The sequence below is a fragment of the Oryctolagus cuniculus genome, chromosome 1, assembly GCF_964237555.1.
Source record: "Oryctolagus cuniculus chromosome 1, mOryCun1.1, whole genome shotgun sequence".
NCBI lineage: Eukaryota > Metazoa > Chordata > Mammalia > Lagomorpha > Leporidae > Oryctolagus > Oryctolagus cuniculus.
The window spans coordinates 206336020-206355854 of NC_091432.1; the positions used below are offsets into that span (position 1 = coordinate 206336020).

Below are 19835 nucleotides of genomic sequence, written 5' to 3' on the forward strand. Positions count from 1 at the left end.
ATATTTCAGGTATCAATCAAAGCCAAATTAAAATACAACTTCTACCACTCCCTTCAGCAGTAAGGTGGAACTGTGGCAGAGAAGGCCAATAAACAGAGTTTAAACAAGATACAGACAAAAAATGAATCAAAACTATGTACACAAATGAACACAAAACTGATCGCTGACTTGAATATAAAACATAAAACTGTAATGTTTGTAGAAAAATATGAGAAATATTTTTACTATAAGAGGAGACAAATTTTTATAATTGATATCAAAAGTATAACCCATACAGGGAAAAAGCTAAATAACACTTCTAGACTTTGCTTAAGTTTAATTTGCACATTTTTATTTTATATATTTTCAACTATAATCTTTGACCATCTTTATTTCACACTCATTGCTTTTAAGTCATTTAATTCTCTATATTGGAAAATATATTGGCTTGAATACTGAGAAAATTATATTTATTACTAATATTAAAAATATCTTTCAGTTCATTAGATGCAATTAGTATGTGTTCTCTCTTCCAGATCTGTTATCTTCCACTTTAGAATATATATATATATATATATATATATATATATATAATTTTGTTCCTTTCCTTTAACGGATTTTTCCAATTTGTATTCTACATAAATGATTCATTGTTCATCAGTATGTATTGTATTTGCTATCTCCCATGTGCGTTTTAATTCCTTTATTAGAGTTTTCTAGTTCAGCATTTCATTTCATTTTTATTTTAGTCTCTCTTTATTCAGTATGCTTTTGTCTATCAATTCAGTTTACTTTACTCTTGTAATTCACTACCTTTATTCTACAGAGTCTCCATACTTTTCCATACTTATTTAAAACATCACTTTGCTTAAAAAATGAGGTATGGTTGGAACCTATTTTTTCAGCTTTTTTTCTCTTTTTCTGATTATTCAGTGTTATGTCCCTTCCTGTTGTAGAATTACCTTGACTGTCCCAAGGCTCCAAGCTCAGTTTTCTTCCTGCTGTTTTATGTGAGGACATTTATGTCCAGACTCAAAGGTTGACAATGGAAGTCACTGGTTTAATTCAGTTTTCATAGGTTTAATCATGGATACCTATCTTCAACTTCAAGTAAGAGGTCAGCAAAATGTGTTTAGCCACCACTAGTTTCTAACAGTCACTTACCTAGTGTAGCTCCACTGCAAAAACGTAAACATTCTGAGTAAGAACCATCTGTGCAATAAAACGTATAAATCCAATGACATACTCACCTGGATCTTCATGTGTCCATTCCTAATATGTTGTTGTTTCCTGTGGTGTCATTGCCAGCCTCCCCCTATTTAGTACACATGTATATGTGTGCACACACACAGCCTTAGCGGATAATTCCTGTCTTACTGTCCATGAAGGTACTCATCCAGAAGAGACAGGGAAACAAATCTAACAACCAAACACAAAATGGGAGGATGCATGAATAGATGGTACCTGAGATACACTCTGAGCTTCTGAGACATGAACATCTAATTATGGAATGAAAGGTGGATAGAGAAAATTTAGATGAAAGAAAGGAAGGGTTAAAACCTCATCTGTTTAACATTTCACAGCATGATTACAATTTGATTGCCTCCCATGTTACCCAGTCTCCAAAATTTCTCTCTCTACATGTTGGTAATTATGCTCTTCTTTAGAGTCCTGTTCCACATTTTACCAGAGTTTATCTGTGTGATCAATAGTATATTAAAGAAGTGACTGCTTCCTTGGCCAGCACCACGGCTCACTAGGCTAATCCTCTGCCTATGGTGCTGGCACCCTGGGTTCTAGTCCCGGTTGGGGCGCCGGATTCTGTCCCGGTTGCTCCTCTTCCAGTCCAGCTCTCTGCTGTGGCCCAGGTCCTTGGGCCCTGCACCCACATGGGAGACCAGGAGAAGCACCTGGCTCCTGGCTTCGGATCAGTGGAGCACGCCGGCCACAACGTGCTGGCCGTGGTGGCTACTTGGGGGTGAACCAAAGGAAAAAAGGAAGACCTTTCTCTCTGTCTCTCTCTCTCTGTCCACTCTGCCTGTCAAAAAAAAAAAAAAAAGAAAAAAAAAAAGAAAAAGAAAAAAAGTAACTGCTTCCAAGATTAGTTAATAAACGACTTTAGCTTTCAGTTTGGTCATTCTCAGGGGAAGTAAGCAATCATGTTCTAAGCAAACCATAGAGGTCCATGTGGTAACACACAAATCCCTACCCAGCTGCCATAGAAGACTTCAAACGACTACCGGATGACCATGGAGGACCCCTTTCTAGCTCACAGTGAGTCTTGAGAAGGATGTTGCCCTAGGTAACAACCTGATGAAGTCCTTGTGAAAGACTTTACCTACCCCTCAGAAAGTACTTTGTGGGATAAAACTACCTGTTTATCTAAAATATTATGTTTCAGGATAATTACTTTTGCAACATTATATATGTAAAACACATCCCAATTGTTTTAATAAATATAGCATACTACTAAAATGAAAATCTAACAAAGATTGACTTACAAATCAATTAGATTTGTAAATAAACTAAATTTATAAAATATTATACAAGTGCACTAAACTAAAAGGTAATACAACTTGGCTATAAGGAATAAACAAAGAACTTTAAGAATGGCATGCTTTATTATAAATGCTAATGACCTTGTATTAAGAAAAATTATTACATTGATAGTTATCAAAAGATTTTTCTTAAAACTTGACAACCATGTTTGATTCATAAGAGGTTTATTATGAATTAGAGAAGTCTTTTTTAAGATTCATTTATTTAAAGGCAGAGTGACAGAGAGGAGGCGACAGTGATCTTCCATCTGCTGATGCACTCCATAGATAGCTGAAACAACCGGATCCGGGCCAGGTCAAACTCCACTCTGGTATCCCACGTGGATGGCAGAGACCCAAGCACTTGAACCATCTTCTGCTACCTTCCCTGGTGTATTTGCAGGGATCTGGGACAGAAGCTGAGCAGCTGGGGTTTGAACTGGCACTCCGAAATGAGATGCTAGCATCACAAGTGTCAACTTAACCCACTGTTGTTACAAGGCTGGCCCCAGAGACATATTTTTTCAAATAGGTTATATATATTTATTTTGAGGCAACATCTGTATAGTATTTCCTGATGATTCAATAGAGGTATTTCTTTTTTTTTTTTTATTTGACAGATATAGTTAGACAGTGAGGGAGAGAGAAAGACAGAGAGAAAGGTCTTCCTTCCATTGATTCACCCCCTAAATGGCCACCACAGCTGGAGCTGCACCGATCCAAAACCAGGAGCCACGTGCTTCCTCCTGGCTCCCATGCAGGTGCAGGAGCCCAAGCACTTGGGCCATCCTCCATTGCCTTCCTGGGCCACAGCAGAGAGCTGGACTAGAAGAGGAGCAGCCGGGACTAGAACTGGTGCCCATATGGGATGCCGCGCCGCAGGCGGAGTATTAACCAAGTGAGCCGTGGCGCTGGCCCTCAGTGGAGGTATTTCCACAAGAGTGAGAAAAACAAAGTAGTAATTTTATCTTTTACTTTTTTACATTCAAAATTTATTAACACTGTGGTACAGTGTCACATTTCAATATGTGTACAGTAAGATATGTGTGTGCAATAAGATATGTTTTGTTTTTAAAATCTTTTATAAGAATTTACTATGTGTCATATATTCTTCTTAGTGCTTTATGACTATTATTTACTTAATTCCTCTTACAATCCTAGGAGACAAATATTTCCAGAAACTGGAAACACTATTTGTACAGACACAAAAAATAAGAGAATATTGCCGAATGCTGTAGATCTCATGAGTGCTGTAGACTTCCTGCAGAGTATTAGTTTTCAATTTTGCCATGGAGCAATAAGGGAAGTAAACTTAAACAACAGTATTAAGAGAGAAATTATAAACCTGAGAAAGATGGTCCAGGAAGGAGTGAACATAATTCGGAAAGCAATGAAGGGTAAACTCCTCGTGGCAGCTCTGCCACAGACCTAAAGAGCAATCAGTTTGTACTGCAGTGTAAGAATGGGAGGTTATTCCAGAGAGGGAAGCAGGAATGAACTAATTCCACACGGCAGATGCTATGGATGAGAACACAGAAGTAACACAAAATCATGCAAAATCGTGTAATTATTCATTTAACTTGGAAAAGGGGTAAAAACTACAAATGCCAGGAAACAAACAAAAATTGTATGAAAAGTGTTGGTACAAATTTAGACAAAGTGTAATGTATCATGATTCTAAGCAAGGAAATCAAGATCCTCCCAGAAACCTTCAGTGAGGTCAGTGTTGTGGCCTACCAGGTTAAGCTGCTGCCTGTGATGCCAGCATCCCCTGCAGGCGCCATTTGAGTCCTGGTCACTCCACTTCTGATCCAGCTCCTTGCTAATGGGAAAGCAGCAGAAGATGTTCCGAGTGCTTGAGTCCCTGCACCCACATGAGAGACCTGGATGAAGCTGCTGGCTCATGGTTTCTGTCTGACCGAGCCCCAGCCTTACATCTACTTAAGGAGTGAACCAACAGGCAAATGGGAGAAGTAAGGTCAATGGGTCAAACACATCGAAAGCACCCATGAATTCTGTCGAAGCAGGAACTACTTTATTGAGGAAGTGTACAGGCTTATAAAGCTTACAAAAGACATGTGCAGTAGGGGAGCCAATCAGTGAAAAGGTCATGCAGGCATGGGTGGACCACGCACAGGGGCATCTTAAGCAAAGTATAGGGATCATGCACTGTCCACGTGTCCGGAAATAAAGTGGACCTATCCCTGCTGGTGGTCTGATCTTATGTAGCTTAACTGGAGGAGCCACAGACAAGCCCCTCAAACATCAGCGAGGCGCCATATTGTAATGGAGGTTTTAGGCAATGCCCAACAGAGGCCAGCATTGTAGAGTAGCAGGAAAAGCCACTGCCTGTGATGCTGGCACATATGGTTGCTGGTTTGTGTCCCGGCTGCTCCACTTCTCATCCACCTCCCTGGTAATGGCCTGGAAAAAGCAACAGAGATGGCTTACATGAAGCTCCTGGCTCTTGACTTTGGCCTGGCTCAGCCATGGCCATCTAGGATGTAAACCAGCAGATGGAATCTCTCTCTCTCTCTCTCTCTGTCTCTTCCCCTCTCTCTGTTGCTCTGACTTTCAAATAAATAAAATCAATCTTAAAAAAATAGTTTAAATTTAAGGAAAGCTTGGGTTTGCTAACATTTCATTTTACCTGGAGGGGGATTAAGATAGTGAATAAAGTTGAGGGGAAAATATCAGAGATAGAAATGTTATTATTTAAACAAAAGAATTCAAAAAAGAGGAAATAAAAATAATAATGTAACTATCAATCCTTAAGAAGAGTAAAGAAGAAGAAAGGGGAAAATATAAGTGATCTGAACTGTCTCCAACAAGGTAAAGAAAGTAGTTACTATTTAAAGTTTATAAATAGGGGCTGGCATTGTGGCCTAGCAGGTAAAACTGCCACCTGCAGTGCCAGCATCCCATATGGGCACTGGTTCCAGTCCCGGCTGCTCCACTTCCAATCCTGCTCTCTGCTATGGCCTGGGAAGGCAGTGAAAGATGCCCCAGATCCTTGAGCCCCTGCACCTGCATGGGAGACCCAGAAGAAGCTCCTGGCTCCTGGCTTTGAATTGGCGTGGCTCCGGTTGCTGTGGCCATTTGGGGAGTGAACCAGCGGATGGAAGCTTTCTCTTTCTCTCTTTCTCTCTGCCTCTGCGTATCTATAACTCTGCCTTTGAAATCGATCAATCAATCAATCTTTAAAAAATAAAGAAATCAAGGAATGAATTATTTATACAGAGTTATGGTGGTAAAAATGAGAATCAGAATAGATTTAAAAGGTTGGTGAGTCCTCAGGAGAAAACTTTTTAATCCTAATTGCTCATTGAATTATGTGATTACTTATAACTCTTATGAATTACTTGGATAAAATGTTTAAATATCATAAATTAAAATCATCATAAATAGAAACAACATACAAGCAAAAAATTTGGAGAAAATCACCATGATATGAGAAAAAGTCAGTATTCTCAATGTGAAAATATTGTTACTAATCAATAAGAAAAACAGTGGAGATATACTTGGTCATTCTGAAATTAAATAGAAAGTACACATGAACAAGAAATGCTCAACTTCATAAGTAATCAACCATTAGAAATCACCATCAGTAACATTTTATCTCAACATATTAACAAATGCAGTAATGAAAAATTGAAAACCAATTTTGAGGGGAATGTAGATAAAGGAATACCATCATTGTAAATTGGGAATTTAAATTGCTTCCAACCCTTTAATTGTTGATACAGAATACAAATCAAAATTTTTAACCTGTGCATACCCATAGATAACAGCTATTGAATATCTTTTGGTTAGTTCCTTTATAGTGTGCATATGAAGAGGATTTATGTACTGATGTTTTTGGTTGTACAGTACATTTCATAAATTTAGCACTCTATAAATATTCTACAGTGTGGAATTTAAGAAATATATTATAGATTATTGGTATTGTGATATAGGAAGTAAAGCTGCTGCCTTTGACACAGGTATCCCAAATGGGCACAGGTTCTAGTCCTGGCTGTTACACTTCTGATCCAGCTCCCTGCTAATGGCCTGTGAAAAGGAGGCCCAAGTGTTTCAATTCCTACTCCCCACATGGGAGACCTGAAGAAACTCCTGGTTCCTGGCCAGCTTGGCCCAGCCCTTCCCGTTGTGGCCTTCTGGGAAGTGAACCAGCAGATGGAAGATTTCTCTCTGTCTCTCCTTCTCTCTCTGTAAACTCTAACCTTCAAAGTAAAAAAAAAAAAAAAAAAATACATAAATTATAGTTATCTACAAAATTATAGTGCATCTACAAAATAGAAATGAGTACATTATAGAAACATGTATGCATTGTAACATGTTCACAATTTTTCATGAAACACAAAAGCGGTTGTAAAATGATATGTGTCTCACTTCGGATCTTTAAAAAACAGAGAAAAGGCCGGCGCCGCGGCTCACTTGGCTAATCCTCCGCCTAGCGGCGCCGGCACACCGGGTTCTAGTCCCGGTCGGGGCACCGGATTCTGTCCCGGTTGCCCCTCTTCCAGGCCAGCCCTCTGCTGTGGCCAGGGAGTACAGTGGAGGATGGCCCAGGTGCTTGGGCCCTGCACCCCATGGGAGACCAGGAAAAGCACCTGGCTCCTGGCTCCTGCCATCGGATCAGCGCGGTGCGCCGGCCGCAGCGTGCCGACCGCGACGGCCATTGGAGGGTGAACCAACGGCAAAGGAAGACCTTTCTCTCTGTCTCTCTCTCTCACTGTCCACTCTGCCTGTCAAAAAAAAATAAAATAAAATAAAATAAAATAAAATAAAATAAAAATAAATAAATAAAAAACAGAGAAAAAATAAATTCCAAAGAAAGTATACTGAAATCACTGTATCTGAAAGTTTGGAATATGTGGAGTTTTTTTTTCTTCTAAAAGGTCTAAAATGAACAAAAGAGCAGGCATACCCAGTCAGAATTCAGAAATATCAAACAGAGTTTTGTGAAGAAATGTACTTAAGAGTCTATTTTTGTCCTGAGGAAGAGAAAAACAAAAAATCTCTTAGCTAATGATATCTTGATGACGCTGATCATTTCCCCAGAAACAAATACACATATACTTTTCTCTGAAAATGGAGAAATAACACACTTACAGTTAGAGAGAAATGCATTTCAATAATAAACTATATCTTGGTCCTTTCAATAAATTGCTTGGGGAAAGTATGAGACTTAATGACATATTCATCTTTCCCTTTCTATTAAAATACAATCATTGTATTGTATTGTATTCAAATACATTCAAATATGTAGAGATACAGTAAGTCCAAAACAGTAGGATATGGAAAAATGGAATAGATTTTTTTAAGGGAGATAGCTATCTTTAGGTTGTATTTTCTTTAATCTGAATCTAAGAAAGTAGCAGCCATTTTCTGTAGTAAAATTGATAGTTGTATTTATACTTAGCAGCTTTTGACACAGAACTGCCCCTAAGTTCTCATTGGAATTGAATCGTGCTAGACTCCCATGGAGATCTGCTACAATTTTGAAAGACACTCGTTCAATAGGTGTTTTACCAGACAAGATGACAGACTTCAGCAACTATTAAAAATAGGTCTGATTCTGAGAGGGCATTATTCTATATTTCTTAAAATATCTGAGAAATTATGACTCTAAGTTTTCATCTCCCTTGCAGTATGTTGTTTGCTTTCCTATCAGGAGGAAATACAATTTTCTGTGTATGGAAAGGATAAAAACCACCTCTAGTAAATGGGAATTGATTAGCAGAGGTCAAATTGTTCCATTTTTTTCAGATTTGTAGGAAGGTCTTTGCTTCCCAAACACTTGTGAAGCAGTTAGATGAAATCACATTTCAATGTTACTTAGTGTGAGGAATACAAAATAATACAGATGAGGTCAGATGTCACCATCTTCTTGTAAACTGAAATTCAGGAAGCAGAGACCTGCTGAAACTGGATCACAGCATTAAATTTGAGCAAATTTTGGTAGGACAATTATTTTTATTGGCTGATCAAGACTTTCCTGTTTATTCAACATATACTTTTAAGCTATCCTTTGATAAGATCCCTGCTTTCTGAACTCATTATTTTTCTTCCATCTGGAATTACAATTATAACTATTTGTTGGGAATTCAATTAAAATCCCCAGAAGGCCTGTATGAGTCTCAGAAATTTTTTTGAATATCCATTTGTCACCTACAGATTAGAAATATCATTTCCTTAATCTGAAAATCATTTATTTTCCTTGAAATGGAAACCCATAATTACCTGTGGAAAGTCTTAGAATCATTTTTGCATATTTAACACAAAACTTTGAATATTATTTAAAAATAGCAGAGATTGTACATAAACTTAAAAGATAAGTTATTGGATGCACAAAAAATGGGGTAATTTCTAGAGACAGCATGTAATAGAGGAATATATTGCATTTTGTCAAGATGGAGTTGATAAGACAAGATTCGATGCATTCAGGGTGGTATGGTCATATATGATGGAGTAGATAAAATGCAATAGCAAATAATGCTACAGCTCAATGGTTTGATTCAATCCACTTATTTTTTAACAAAGTCCACATGTCTAGGGATGAGGGTGAGACTAGGATTGGAGTTATCAGATAAAAGACAAGGTTTGTAGTAAAGTTTGAAGTTCAGATAAACAATAAATATGTTCCAAATGTACCAAATATTGCATGGCATATACATATGCTAAGCTCTATTAGTTGATTTGAAATGTAAATATAGCTGGGTGCCCTATATTTTTGCTGACTCTAGCAGATTTGTGTCATTGCTAATCATAATCACAACAGGACCTAGGCTGATGGAGGTTCCTTGACTCCCATCTCCACAACATCAAGGCCAAAACACGTGAGAGAAAAGCACAATACAGGTGAATCCATGCATGCCAGGCACAAATTTTTCTCACAGTTTATTTGCCAAGGTAAATTTATAGAGTCAAAACCCAAATGGAGTGACTGTGGCTAAAAGCTAATTGCAGACCTTTTGCTTCTGTGTATATTAGCTTTGCTTGCTAAAGGCTAAGGGTGTATGTGGGCCCAAATTCCCAGGAACTAGGTTGACAGAAATATGTCCTTCACTGTTATCTTACAACCATATCTTGGTTCTGTTATTGGGTTTGTTATTGTTAACTGTTATCTTACAACCATATTCTGGGTTTTTTAAATTGTTCACTGCATAACATGGGTTCAGTTTGAAATTGTGAGCTCTAGTGGACAGAATACTATAAAAAGCTGTGTAACTCGCCATTGAGGGCCACACTCTGGTAAGGAATGTCGGTCCTGATCAGTTGCCTTGCCTCTCATTTTCAATAAAATTCATGTGTGACTGTCACTGGTTTTATAATATGCTATTTTAGCTGATGGATGAGTGGATGTAACAAGTTATATGGGCATATTTAATTTCAAGAAGGCAAGACTACAATTTTATAACCAAAACAACTGAAGAGTTGTACATTGACTTTCTAATGTACTCTACTTTCTTAGAGATTTCTAAAAGAATTTTAAAATGTAGGACTATGGAATGAAGTGGACATTTTGAGATTCATTGATTACTTATAGCCCTTGCCTCTTCTTTTGAGGAAAAGGGTTTTTTTGTTTTGTTTTGTTTTGTTTTTTGTTTTGTGGTTGGATTCTTTTACTTAGTGTAGGTTTAATCTTACCACCTTAAGTAAACTGAAAGTAGATCTCTGCAAAAATTGAGTGGGGATGGGCAAGGGATGAGGAAGAAGGGCTGGAGTGTGGGTGGGAGGGAGGGAAGTAACCTATGTTCCTAAATCTGTATGTATGTGAAATTTGTATAATTTAATTAAATTTAAATTTTTTTTTAAAAAATGTGGGAATACAAACAGGCATTTGGCGCAGCAGTTAAGAAGCAATTTGTGATATCCACATCCACATCCTCAAAGTGCTTGAGTTTGAATCCTGGCTCCACTCTTTATTTCAACTTCCTGTTAAAGGACACTCTGAAAGGCCACAGCTGGCAGCTCAAGTGCTTAGGTCCCTGTCAACCCTGGGGGAGACCAAGATTGAGCTCCTCAGTTAGGCCTGGCCCAGCCCCAGGCTATTGCAGGCATTTGGGCAGTTAATTACCTGATGACTGAATTTGTCTTCTGCATGTGGAATAAATAAAATGAAAGAAAACAAAATGTAAAGCAAAACTTTAAAAATAAAAACAGATAAAATGTGGGGATACATGTTAGTTTACACATGCATTCTCATTGAATTTCAGCATAAAAGTTTGTCTTTTTATTTTCAAACCTTTTATAGAAAAAATAGATATTGATCATATCACTATCAACTTGAAAATGAAAGTGTTTTGCAGTAAGTAGATTCTTCAGCTTCTTTCTACTGCAGAGTATTTCTGTTTTCCTTGAGTAGGAGACAGGGGAAACAAAAAAAGTCCACTCTATTCAACTAGAAAAAGGAAATCATAGACCTAAAATTTTTATAAATTCATCTCAAAGAAAAATATTTTTAGAAACTAAATTTTTTTCTACATAGGTTGCTAACTAAATTTTCTTATTTTTAGTTAAAATTTTCAGTTTGTAATAATCAGTTTAAGTGAATTTTTTTTATTTTTTTGAGAGATTTCTGAATTCTTTAATTATTCCCGACAGTTTTACAACTACTTTTTTTTTTTTTTTTGCAAAGGGAGTTTTCTATAAACAGCCGTAGACATTGTGTCAGTGGCATACATGACATATCAAGAGGTATTGGAGCTTTTTACTGCCTATAACCCCCCTCCCGTGAGGGCTACTCCAGCTGCATGGCATTCCCGCTGGAGCTCCAGGCTCCTGCCACGCCAGTGCCGCCATCCGTGTCTCCTTCCAGCCGCCATCACGATTATCTACCCAGACCTCATCAGTCACAATGAGATGGTTGCCGACGTTTACAAAATCCTCGAGATCTTAGTCAGACTGTGCCTGGAGATGGAAGGGAGGCTGAGCAGTAGGACAGAGGGTAGCACTGGTGACCGCTCATTGGTGGAGATGCCTCTGCCGATGGCCCCGAGGGCAGTGGTACAAAAGGCACAGTGATCACTGGTGTTTTTTTTTTTTTTCTATAACTTTTTTTTTTAATTTATTTTATTTATTATACAGGTAGAGTTACAGACAGTGAGAGAGAGAGACAGAAAGGTCTTCCTTCCTTCCGTTGGTTCACTCCCCAAATGGCTGCTACAGCCGGCGCTGTGTCCATCCGAAGCCTGGAGCCAGGTGCTTCCTCCAAGTCTCCCATGCAGGTGCAGGGGCCCAAGCACTTGGGCTGTCATCCTCCACTGCCTTCCCGGGCCACAGCAGAGAGCAGGACTGGAAGAGGAGCAACGGGGACTAGAACCCGGTGTCCATATGGGATGCCGGCGCCCAGGAGGAGGATTAGCCATGTGAGCCACGGCGCCAGCCCCAATCACTGGTGTGGATGCTGTCATGAACCATCACCTGCAGGAAAGCGGCTTCACCAAAGAAGCCTACAATAGTATGTCAAAGATTACAGAAAAGCAGTGAAAGGCAAACTTGAAGAACAGAGACCAGAAAGAGTGAAACCTTTCATGACAGGGACTGCAGAACAAATCAAGCACATCCTGAATGATTTCAGAAACCACCAGTTCAATATTGGTGAAAACATGAATCCAGATGGCATGGCTGCTCTGCTGGACTACCCTGAGGAAGGAGTGGCCCAATTCATGATTTTCTTTAAGGATGCTTTAGAAATGGAAAAATGGTAACAAAACTGGCAATTACTTTGGAACTATCACTGCTCATCAGAACTGGCTGCTACAAGAAATGGGACTGATGTTGGCTTGATCTCTTCATTTATTTTGACCATGATTTACTTGGAGTGCATGCATTGTTTTTAAGAAAAATAATTGTCAAAAAGTAAAATGCGGGGCCGGCCCTGTGGCACAGCTGGTTAAGACCATGGCCTAGAGCGCTGGCATCCCATGTGGGCACTGGTTCTAGTCTCGGCTCCTCCTCTGATTCAGCTCTCTGCTATGGCCTGGGAAAGCAGTAGAAGATGGCCCAAGTCCTTGGGCCCCTGCACTCACATGGGAGACCCGGAGGAAGCTTCTGGCTCCTGGCTTCGGATCAGTGCAGCTCCTGTCACTGCAGCCATCCAGGGAATGAACCAGCAGATAGAAGACCGCTCTCTCTGTCTCTACCTCTTTCTCTATTCTGTCTTTCAAAAAAATAAAATAAAATAAATCTTAAAAAAATAATAAAATGCATCTAAACTTTAAAAAAAAGGTATTGGATAATTCTTGTTTATTAAAGGGCAATATATCAACTTGACAGCATGTTCTTACTTATGTTAGACCAATGATCCAGGAAACAGTTTAATAACATGTGGATAACCAAGAAGTATCAAAGGGATTTTCTATTAATTAAATCTGCATGTGCATGACTCCTTTCAAGGATGGCCAGACTGGGCTGCATATAGGTAATTCATCCACTAATCCTTTATTTTTTTATTTTTTTTATTTTTTGACAGGCAGAGTGGAGAGAGAGAGAGAGAGAGAGAGAGAGAGACAGAGAGAAAGGTCTTCCTTTACCGTTGGTTCACCCTCCAATGGCTGCTGCAGCCTGGAGCCAGGTGCTTCCTCCTGGTCTCCCATGCTGGTGCAGGGCCCAAGCACTTGGGTCATCCTCCACTGCACTCCTGGGCCACAGCAGAGAGCTGGACTGGAAGAGGGGCAACCTGGACAGAATCTGGCCCCCCGACCGGGACTAGAACCCTGTGTGCCGGCGCTGCAGGCGGAGGATTAGCCTAGTGAGCTGCGGCGCCAGCCTCACTAATCCTTTCTTAAACCACTGAGGCTTTAACATATTACTCCGACTTAACCTAAAACCGCATGTGGTATCATAATTCAATCACATTTATAACTAAATTCAAATGAAGGCACTGTTACTAAATATTATAATAAATGATATCACCTTGGTTACAAACTAGGGCCTACATGCTTGAGATAGTCTTCCTTATTTTGATGTTAATTCATTTCACTTCCATAACACGGTTTAATATATAAATTTAATATAAAAATTATTCACAAATTTCACTACATAGTTATGAAATTTTAACAGCTATAACAGTTATCTAAAAGCAAATATATTAACTTAGATTGTACTTTTTTAAGATTTATTTATTTATTTGAAAGAGTTACACAGAGAGAAAAGGAGAGGCAGAGGGAGAGAGAGAGAGAGAGTTTTCCATCTTCTGGTTCACTCCCCAGTTGGCCGCAAAGGCTGGAGCTATGCAGATCTGAAACCAGAAGCCAGGAGCTTATTCCAGGTTTCCCACACGGGTACAGGGGCCCAAGGATTTGGGCCATCTTCTATAGCTTTCTCAGGCCATAGCCGAGAGCTGGATTGGAAGTGGAGCATCCAGGACTCGAATTGGCACCCATATGGGATGCCAGCACTGTAGGCGGTGGCTTTACCTGCTAAGCCACAGCACTGGCCCCTAGATTGTACTACTTTTAAACACATTATATTTTACCTTAAAATTTACTTCCCTTGATTTTCTCTTGAAATATATTCGCTTTCTCAATTTACTGAGGGAGATGTAGGTCTTCCTCTATAGTGTGTTCACCTCAGAATCAAAATCTCAATTTTGCAGTTACTGGGTTGCAGTATATAAGATAGTACTCCTATTTGAGGGGTGTATTAGTTTGGGTTCTCTAGAGAAACAAACCAATCACGTCGACATAAAATTAATGAGGTGTTACAGTCACACTGTTGAAAGAAAGACATTCTCAGAAACTGAGACTGGAGATTCTGAGTTATAAATCATATATCTCTTTTCCTTAGATTGCTGGGCAGACTGTTCTCCTTGCTAACTTTATTTCTGAGTGGGTAAGAGAATTATCACAGTTTTATTGTGATTTATTGCAGAAGCAGACTGGATTTTCCCTTTTTTGTTTTTACTTTTTTTTTTTTTTTTACTTTTCAGTCAATAGCTATGATAGTATCCTTTTTCTAAGTAATAATATGGTGTTGTCTTTGAGGTAAAACATACTCACTTTAATTATACCCTTGAGAGACAGGAAGGTGTGGGTTCAGAGCACAGATTCTGCAACCAAACACCGGAGATATATGGATTAATTGAAGTGAGCTGTTAAATGATAAGTTAATGAAACAGAGTTTAGTGTATGGTAAGCAATCAATATTACAGTGTTACTGTCATATTAATATATCCAGTTTTATGTGTTATAACAAAGCAAGCATGAATGTTTTGCATATCTGTACTTCCTCTGTATTAGAATTCCCCTTAGCTGGCGCCGCGGCTCACTAGGCTAATCCTCCGCCTGCAGCGCCTGCACACCGGGTTCTAGTCCTGGTCGGGGCGCCGGATTCTGTCCTGGTTGCCCCTCTTCCAGTCCAGCTCTCTGCTGTGGCCAGGGAGAGCAGTGTGGATGGCCCAGGTCCTTGGGTCCTGCACCCGCATGGGAGACCAGGAGAAGTACCTGGCTCCTGCCATCGGATCAGTGTGGTGTGCAGGCCTCAGCGCACCGGCCGAGGCGGCCATTGGAGAGTGAACCAATGGCAAAGGAAGACCTTTCTCTCTGTCTCTCTCTCACTGTCCACTCTGCCTGTCAAAAAATAAAACATAAAAAATAAAAAAAGAATTCCCCTTAAATGAGTGCCCAGAGATAAATGACAGTTAGATGCATCTTAAATATTAAGATATAAAGTCAGTATCTCCCTAAAGACTTTGTTTTCTTTAACATAAACAGTTTAATATCTCAAAGTCTACATGGATTAAAATTGAATTAAGAATGATGGCAAATTCCTGGATGATTCAATATGAGTGCTTTCTGATATTAATTGATTTGTAAAACTCTCTGGATTTACTATCTGAAGGAGTTAGAAACTGCTCAGGGCTAGCTTGTCCAAATCAGTTCTTTTATGAAGATATTTCTCCCATTTCTCGGTGAACATCTGTAGTTGGCTGAAGAGAGGAAGAAAATCTCACTCCCTTCTCCTTTTTGTCTTGCTCTTGAGAAATAGAATGAAAATTTTATGGCTAATTTACATAAATTACAAAATATTTGCATAAAATCAGTTTTTCTCAAGGAAATGAAGACATTAAATTGAACTGCTTAAATAGAATGTGAAAAACTTGTATTGCTTGGAGATTGTGTGTCTGATCAGGGACATGAAACTAGCCTACTCTGTTCTCAGCCCACCACAGTGATTGAAAAGGAATCAGCTGACATTTCTTAAGCGTTATTAAGTAAACTGGGGACTTCTGTTTATTTGTTTTTTGAGAATTCAGAGGGCTAGTTTTGCTATTTTCTTTGCTAAGTGGAATGCCTCTTGCTCTATGGAGGCTCATTCAAAGTAAGCCTTACAGGTGACTAGAAGAATGGGCAGTAATATAATGCCTCAATGAGTAATTATATTTTTATAATGGATCACTTGGACCCCTTCATGGGAGCATGCAAGCACTACCTAGAAACTCAACACGGTGCAAGGACTCCAGCCCTAAAGCAGTGTCACACATGAACCTCTAGCTGTCAGATAGGAGATGATGACCAGAGTAGCATCAGAAATCAAGGACTAGTTACCGTCAATGAGAGCATTTTCGGTATTATGACTCAGTATTATAAAAGCACGGCCTGTCACCTGATGTTCTAGCACTCTTTAGAGGTCAGAAGAGCCCTGAGGAAAGGACAGTTAAGTGAAAATTACCCCACAGTATGCTGCTGTAGCGGCCATGCCACAGCTTGCTTAATCAGGAACCAAGTCCAAGATAAATGTTGTGATTCCATTCAACTGAATATTCATGTGTTTAATGTGTGTGTATTTTCAATGTGGACACTCCAGGAGCAGAATTCTTAATAATTAATTCTAAAAAATTGGAATATGTTTACTAATTATTGACAACTGAATTTGGCATCAAGTGTTAGCAGTTCCTATTCTGTGTTTTTAAACTTAATTTTAGATGTATGCTGTGTATTAAAAGACTATATGCCAAGAAACTTGCCCTAGAAAAGTAGCAACTCCTAAGAAGCACTTAGAGCTAATGCCATGTTTATAATCTTAGAGATACCGGAATGCCTGTACCTCCACATTTGCCAATACTTCTGTCTACATCAGAACACTCTTCCAATGTTAGGAGGCACATGAAAACTAACAGTGACCTTTGAAAATCAGTTGGCGTGCTGTCTCCCTGCTAGCAATCACATCTATTTGCAGAGCCGGCTTCACTGTCTGTGACTAGTAAGTCATAGAAGGAATCTGCCAGTAGAGAGTCCAGGGTGGGGACTCAGGTCTCTTGTTCAGGGCCTCTTACCAGACCAGAGTGAGCTAACTGTGCTACTGCAAGCAGTTGGTTCTTAGCAATTCACAGCACCATACAACATATTGGAAAAAGCACCCACTCAGATGCTGGAAGATTTACATAAGCATAGACATAACTGAGAAGTTCATAATTAGCCCTTATTACCTTAATTAGCCTACAAATGTCTTCTCCCTTGCTGAGATTTATGGGGTTAAGAATAAAAATTGGTCTGTTTTTACTTATTAAGTAGGGAATTGTTAAAGGTGATATATTGGAATTCCCCTCTGCCATTATGACTGAGGTATTGTCTGAGTTGTTTTGCAGGAGTGACCCTATTTCTGGGAAGCATTCGATTGGAACATTGCTACCAGAAGAAAAACTTTCAGTAGCTAACTTTGAGCTCCTAAATCGGTGACAGGGAGCTATGTGACTCCAGGTGAAATTTGCGATTCTATACCTAGTGTAACCAGTGGATGAAGGACTCAATATTATTCCTCCAGTTAGGAAATGAAGTTCATTTGAATTCCATAAGGATTAGGTTTCCCTTCTATTACTAGATTCATTGCCATTGAAGCAGATAGAAGCTCCTCACCAGCAGTGACAATGATGGAGATTTAAAAGGTCATTAGAAGCCCACTGCACGGGGGTCACCAGATAACAGTGAAAAGGTTTCCTTCTGGTGGAATGCACCCATGTTCACAGAAAAAAAAATCCAGTTCCTCTCTTCCTGCTCAAGGCTTTCTCCTCTGCCAGACTGAACTTCAGATGGGCTTTTTTCTTCCTCTAGGCCTTTGAGCTCCCTTTTCTAAGCGCATTTACTTTAGAGTATTTGTAATTGTAAATTCTTTCCCTTCCCTTTTGCAATGCAAATACTTTTAAGCACTTCCAGGGGAAAGTGGGAGTGGGGCGGAGAACTGAGAACCATTTTTTGGAAATGTAATTGCCAAGAAGATAGTGCCCTTGTCTCACAATTCCTTGGAAGGGTAGAAGACTCTCTCTCTCTCTCTCTCCGTTTTTCTTTTTTAAGAGATTTATTTATTTATTTATTTATTTGAAACACAGAGTTATAGTGAAAAAAGGAGGGACAGAGAGAAAGAGATCTTCCATCTTCTGGTTTTTCTCCTCAAATAGCTGCCATGGCCAGGGCTGGGCCATGTGGAATCCAGTGACATCAAGTAGCTTATTAATAATTTCAATATTATTATATTGAGGGTCCTAGCTGTCTATTCAGACAAGAATTCTGAATATCAGCTCGAATAAACCAGGAGACATGGCAAATTTTTAGCATTTATTCGGTGAAAGAAATATACAGGAAAGTGAGGGCTTTATTTAGGGGACAAAGACGTCTAGAAGCATAAGCTGAGTCCACACCAGGCAGAGAGCCAGCCGGGAGCCACATGGAGCAAAGCATGGGATTAGGAGCAGGTACAGGTAGCATAGCATGGGCAGGAAAGCAGAGGCAGAGAGGCAGCCAAAAGGCTGCCTGGCTGAAAGCACAGGACAACAAAGAGAGTGCCCATCCTGCTCCAGGCCTTTTATTCACTTCTAAAAGGAACTGTCAGGTGGGCAAACAGGTGAGATCACAAAAGGGACAGGGTGAAGGTGTGGTCTCCAGCTCACAAATCTAATCAATTTAATCCTATCTGCCTCACTATAACACCAGGAGCTTCATTAAAGTGTCACATGTGGGTGCAGGGGTCCAAGCCCTTGGGCCATCTTCTGCTGCTTTGCCAGGCTCATTAGCAGAGAGCTGGATTGGAAGTGGAACAGCCAGGAATGCAATTGGTACTCATATGGGATGCTGGCATCACAGGCGGTAGCTTTACCCGCTATGCCACAATATAGGCCCCAAAAAGACAAACTTCTAAGTTAGGCAGGTGCCTTAGCATGAGTTGTAAAACTGTCTCCTTTCCTGAAGATAAGGAAAAATCTACTTTTCTTTTCTGTAAGTCAAATAGCAAACACAGATGGCCTAAGATTCCCTCATTCCACGTCTTAAACAAACTTCTCCAGCCTTTTGCTTCAGTGTGGTTAAGGTTAAACACAATTTTTAAACTGCCTGTTTAACCGGTCTGGTTTAGGTTTTGTGTTGACATACCACTTTGTGTTTATGAGGCCTTGTGACATGTTTTGGCCTATGCAAATTGAGCAAAATAAAATTGATTTCTTCTGGGAGAATTTTTCTTTAGGATTTAATTTTTTATGTATTTGAAAGAGTTAAACAGAGGGGAGAAGAGACAGAGAGCTCTTCCATCTTCTGATTCACTCCCCATGGGCCACAACTGCTAGGGCTGGGTCAGGCCATGTTAGGGACCTGATATTTCTTCCGAGTCTCCCACATGGGTGAAGGGGTCCAAATACTTGGGCCATCATCTGCTGCTTTCCTAGGTGCATTAGCAGAGAGCTGGATCAGAAGTGGAGCAGCCGGGTCTCCAACTGGCACCCATATGGGATGCCCTCATTGCATGTGGAGGCTTAACTTGCTATGCCGCAATGCAGGCCCCTGGAGAAAATATTAGGAGATATTTTCATTCGTTTTCTGTGGATTATTTTGTTCTAACTGATGAAAACTATGTACCTGAGTTACACAATGAAGATAATATACAAAGAATCCTGTGATGCCTACAAGGGACGTGAGATAGAAGTAAGGCATAAAATTTAGGTTAAGCCAGAGGTGTTAGGGTTGTGTATATCACTCTGTATGCCCTAGCTTATTCTAATTTATAGAAGCTTGTATAATTTCTTTTTTAAAAAGATTTATTTATTTTATTTGAAAGTCAGAGTTACCCAAAGAGAAGGAGAGGCAGAGAGAGGGGTCTTCCAACCACTGGTTCACTCCCCAGTTGGCTGCAATGGTTGGAGCTGTGCTGATACAGTCAGGAGCCTTGAGCTTCTTCCGGGTCTCCCATACGGATGCAGGGGCCCAAAGACTTGGGCCATCTTCTATTGCCTTCCCAGGCCATAGCAGAGAGCTGGATTGGGAAGTGGAGCAGCCAGGACTCAAACTGGCACCCATATCGGGGATGCTAGCACTGCAGGTGGCGGCT

At 39.8% G+C, this 19835-nt stretch overlaps 1 pseudogene; it reads left to right on the forward strand.

The window, feature by feature from the left end:
- Nucleotides 1-11204: 11204 nt before the first annotated feature.
- On the forward strand, nt 11205-12232 carry LOC138846209 (translationally-controlled tumor protein pseudogene; annotated as a pseudogene).
- The last annotated feature ends 7603 nt before the right edge of the window (nt 12233-19835 follow it).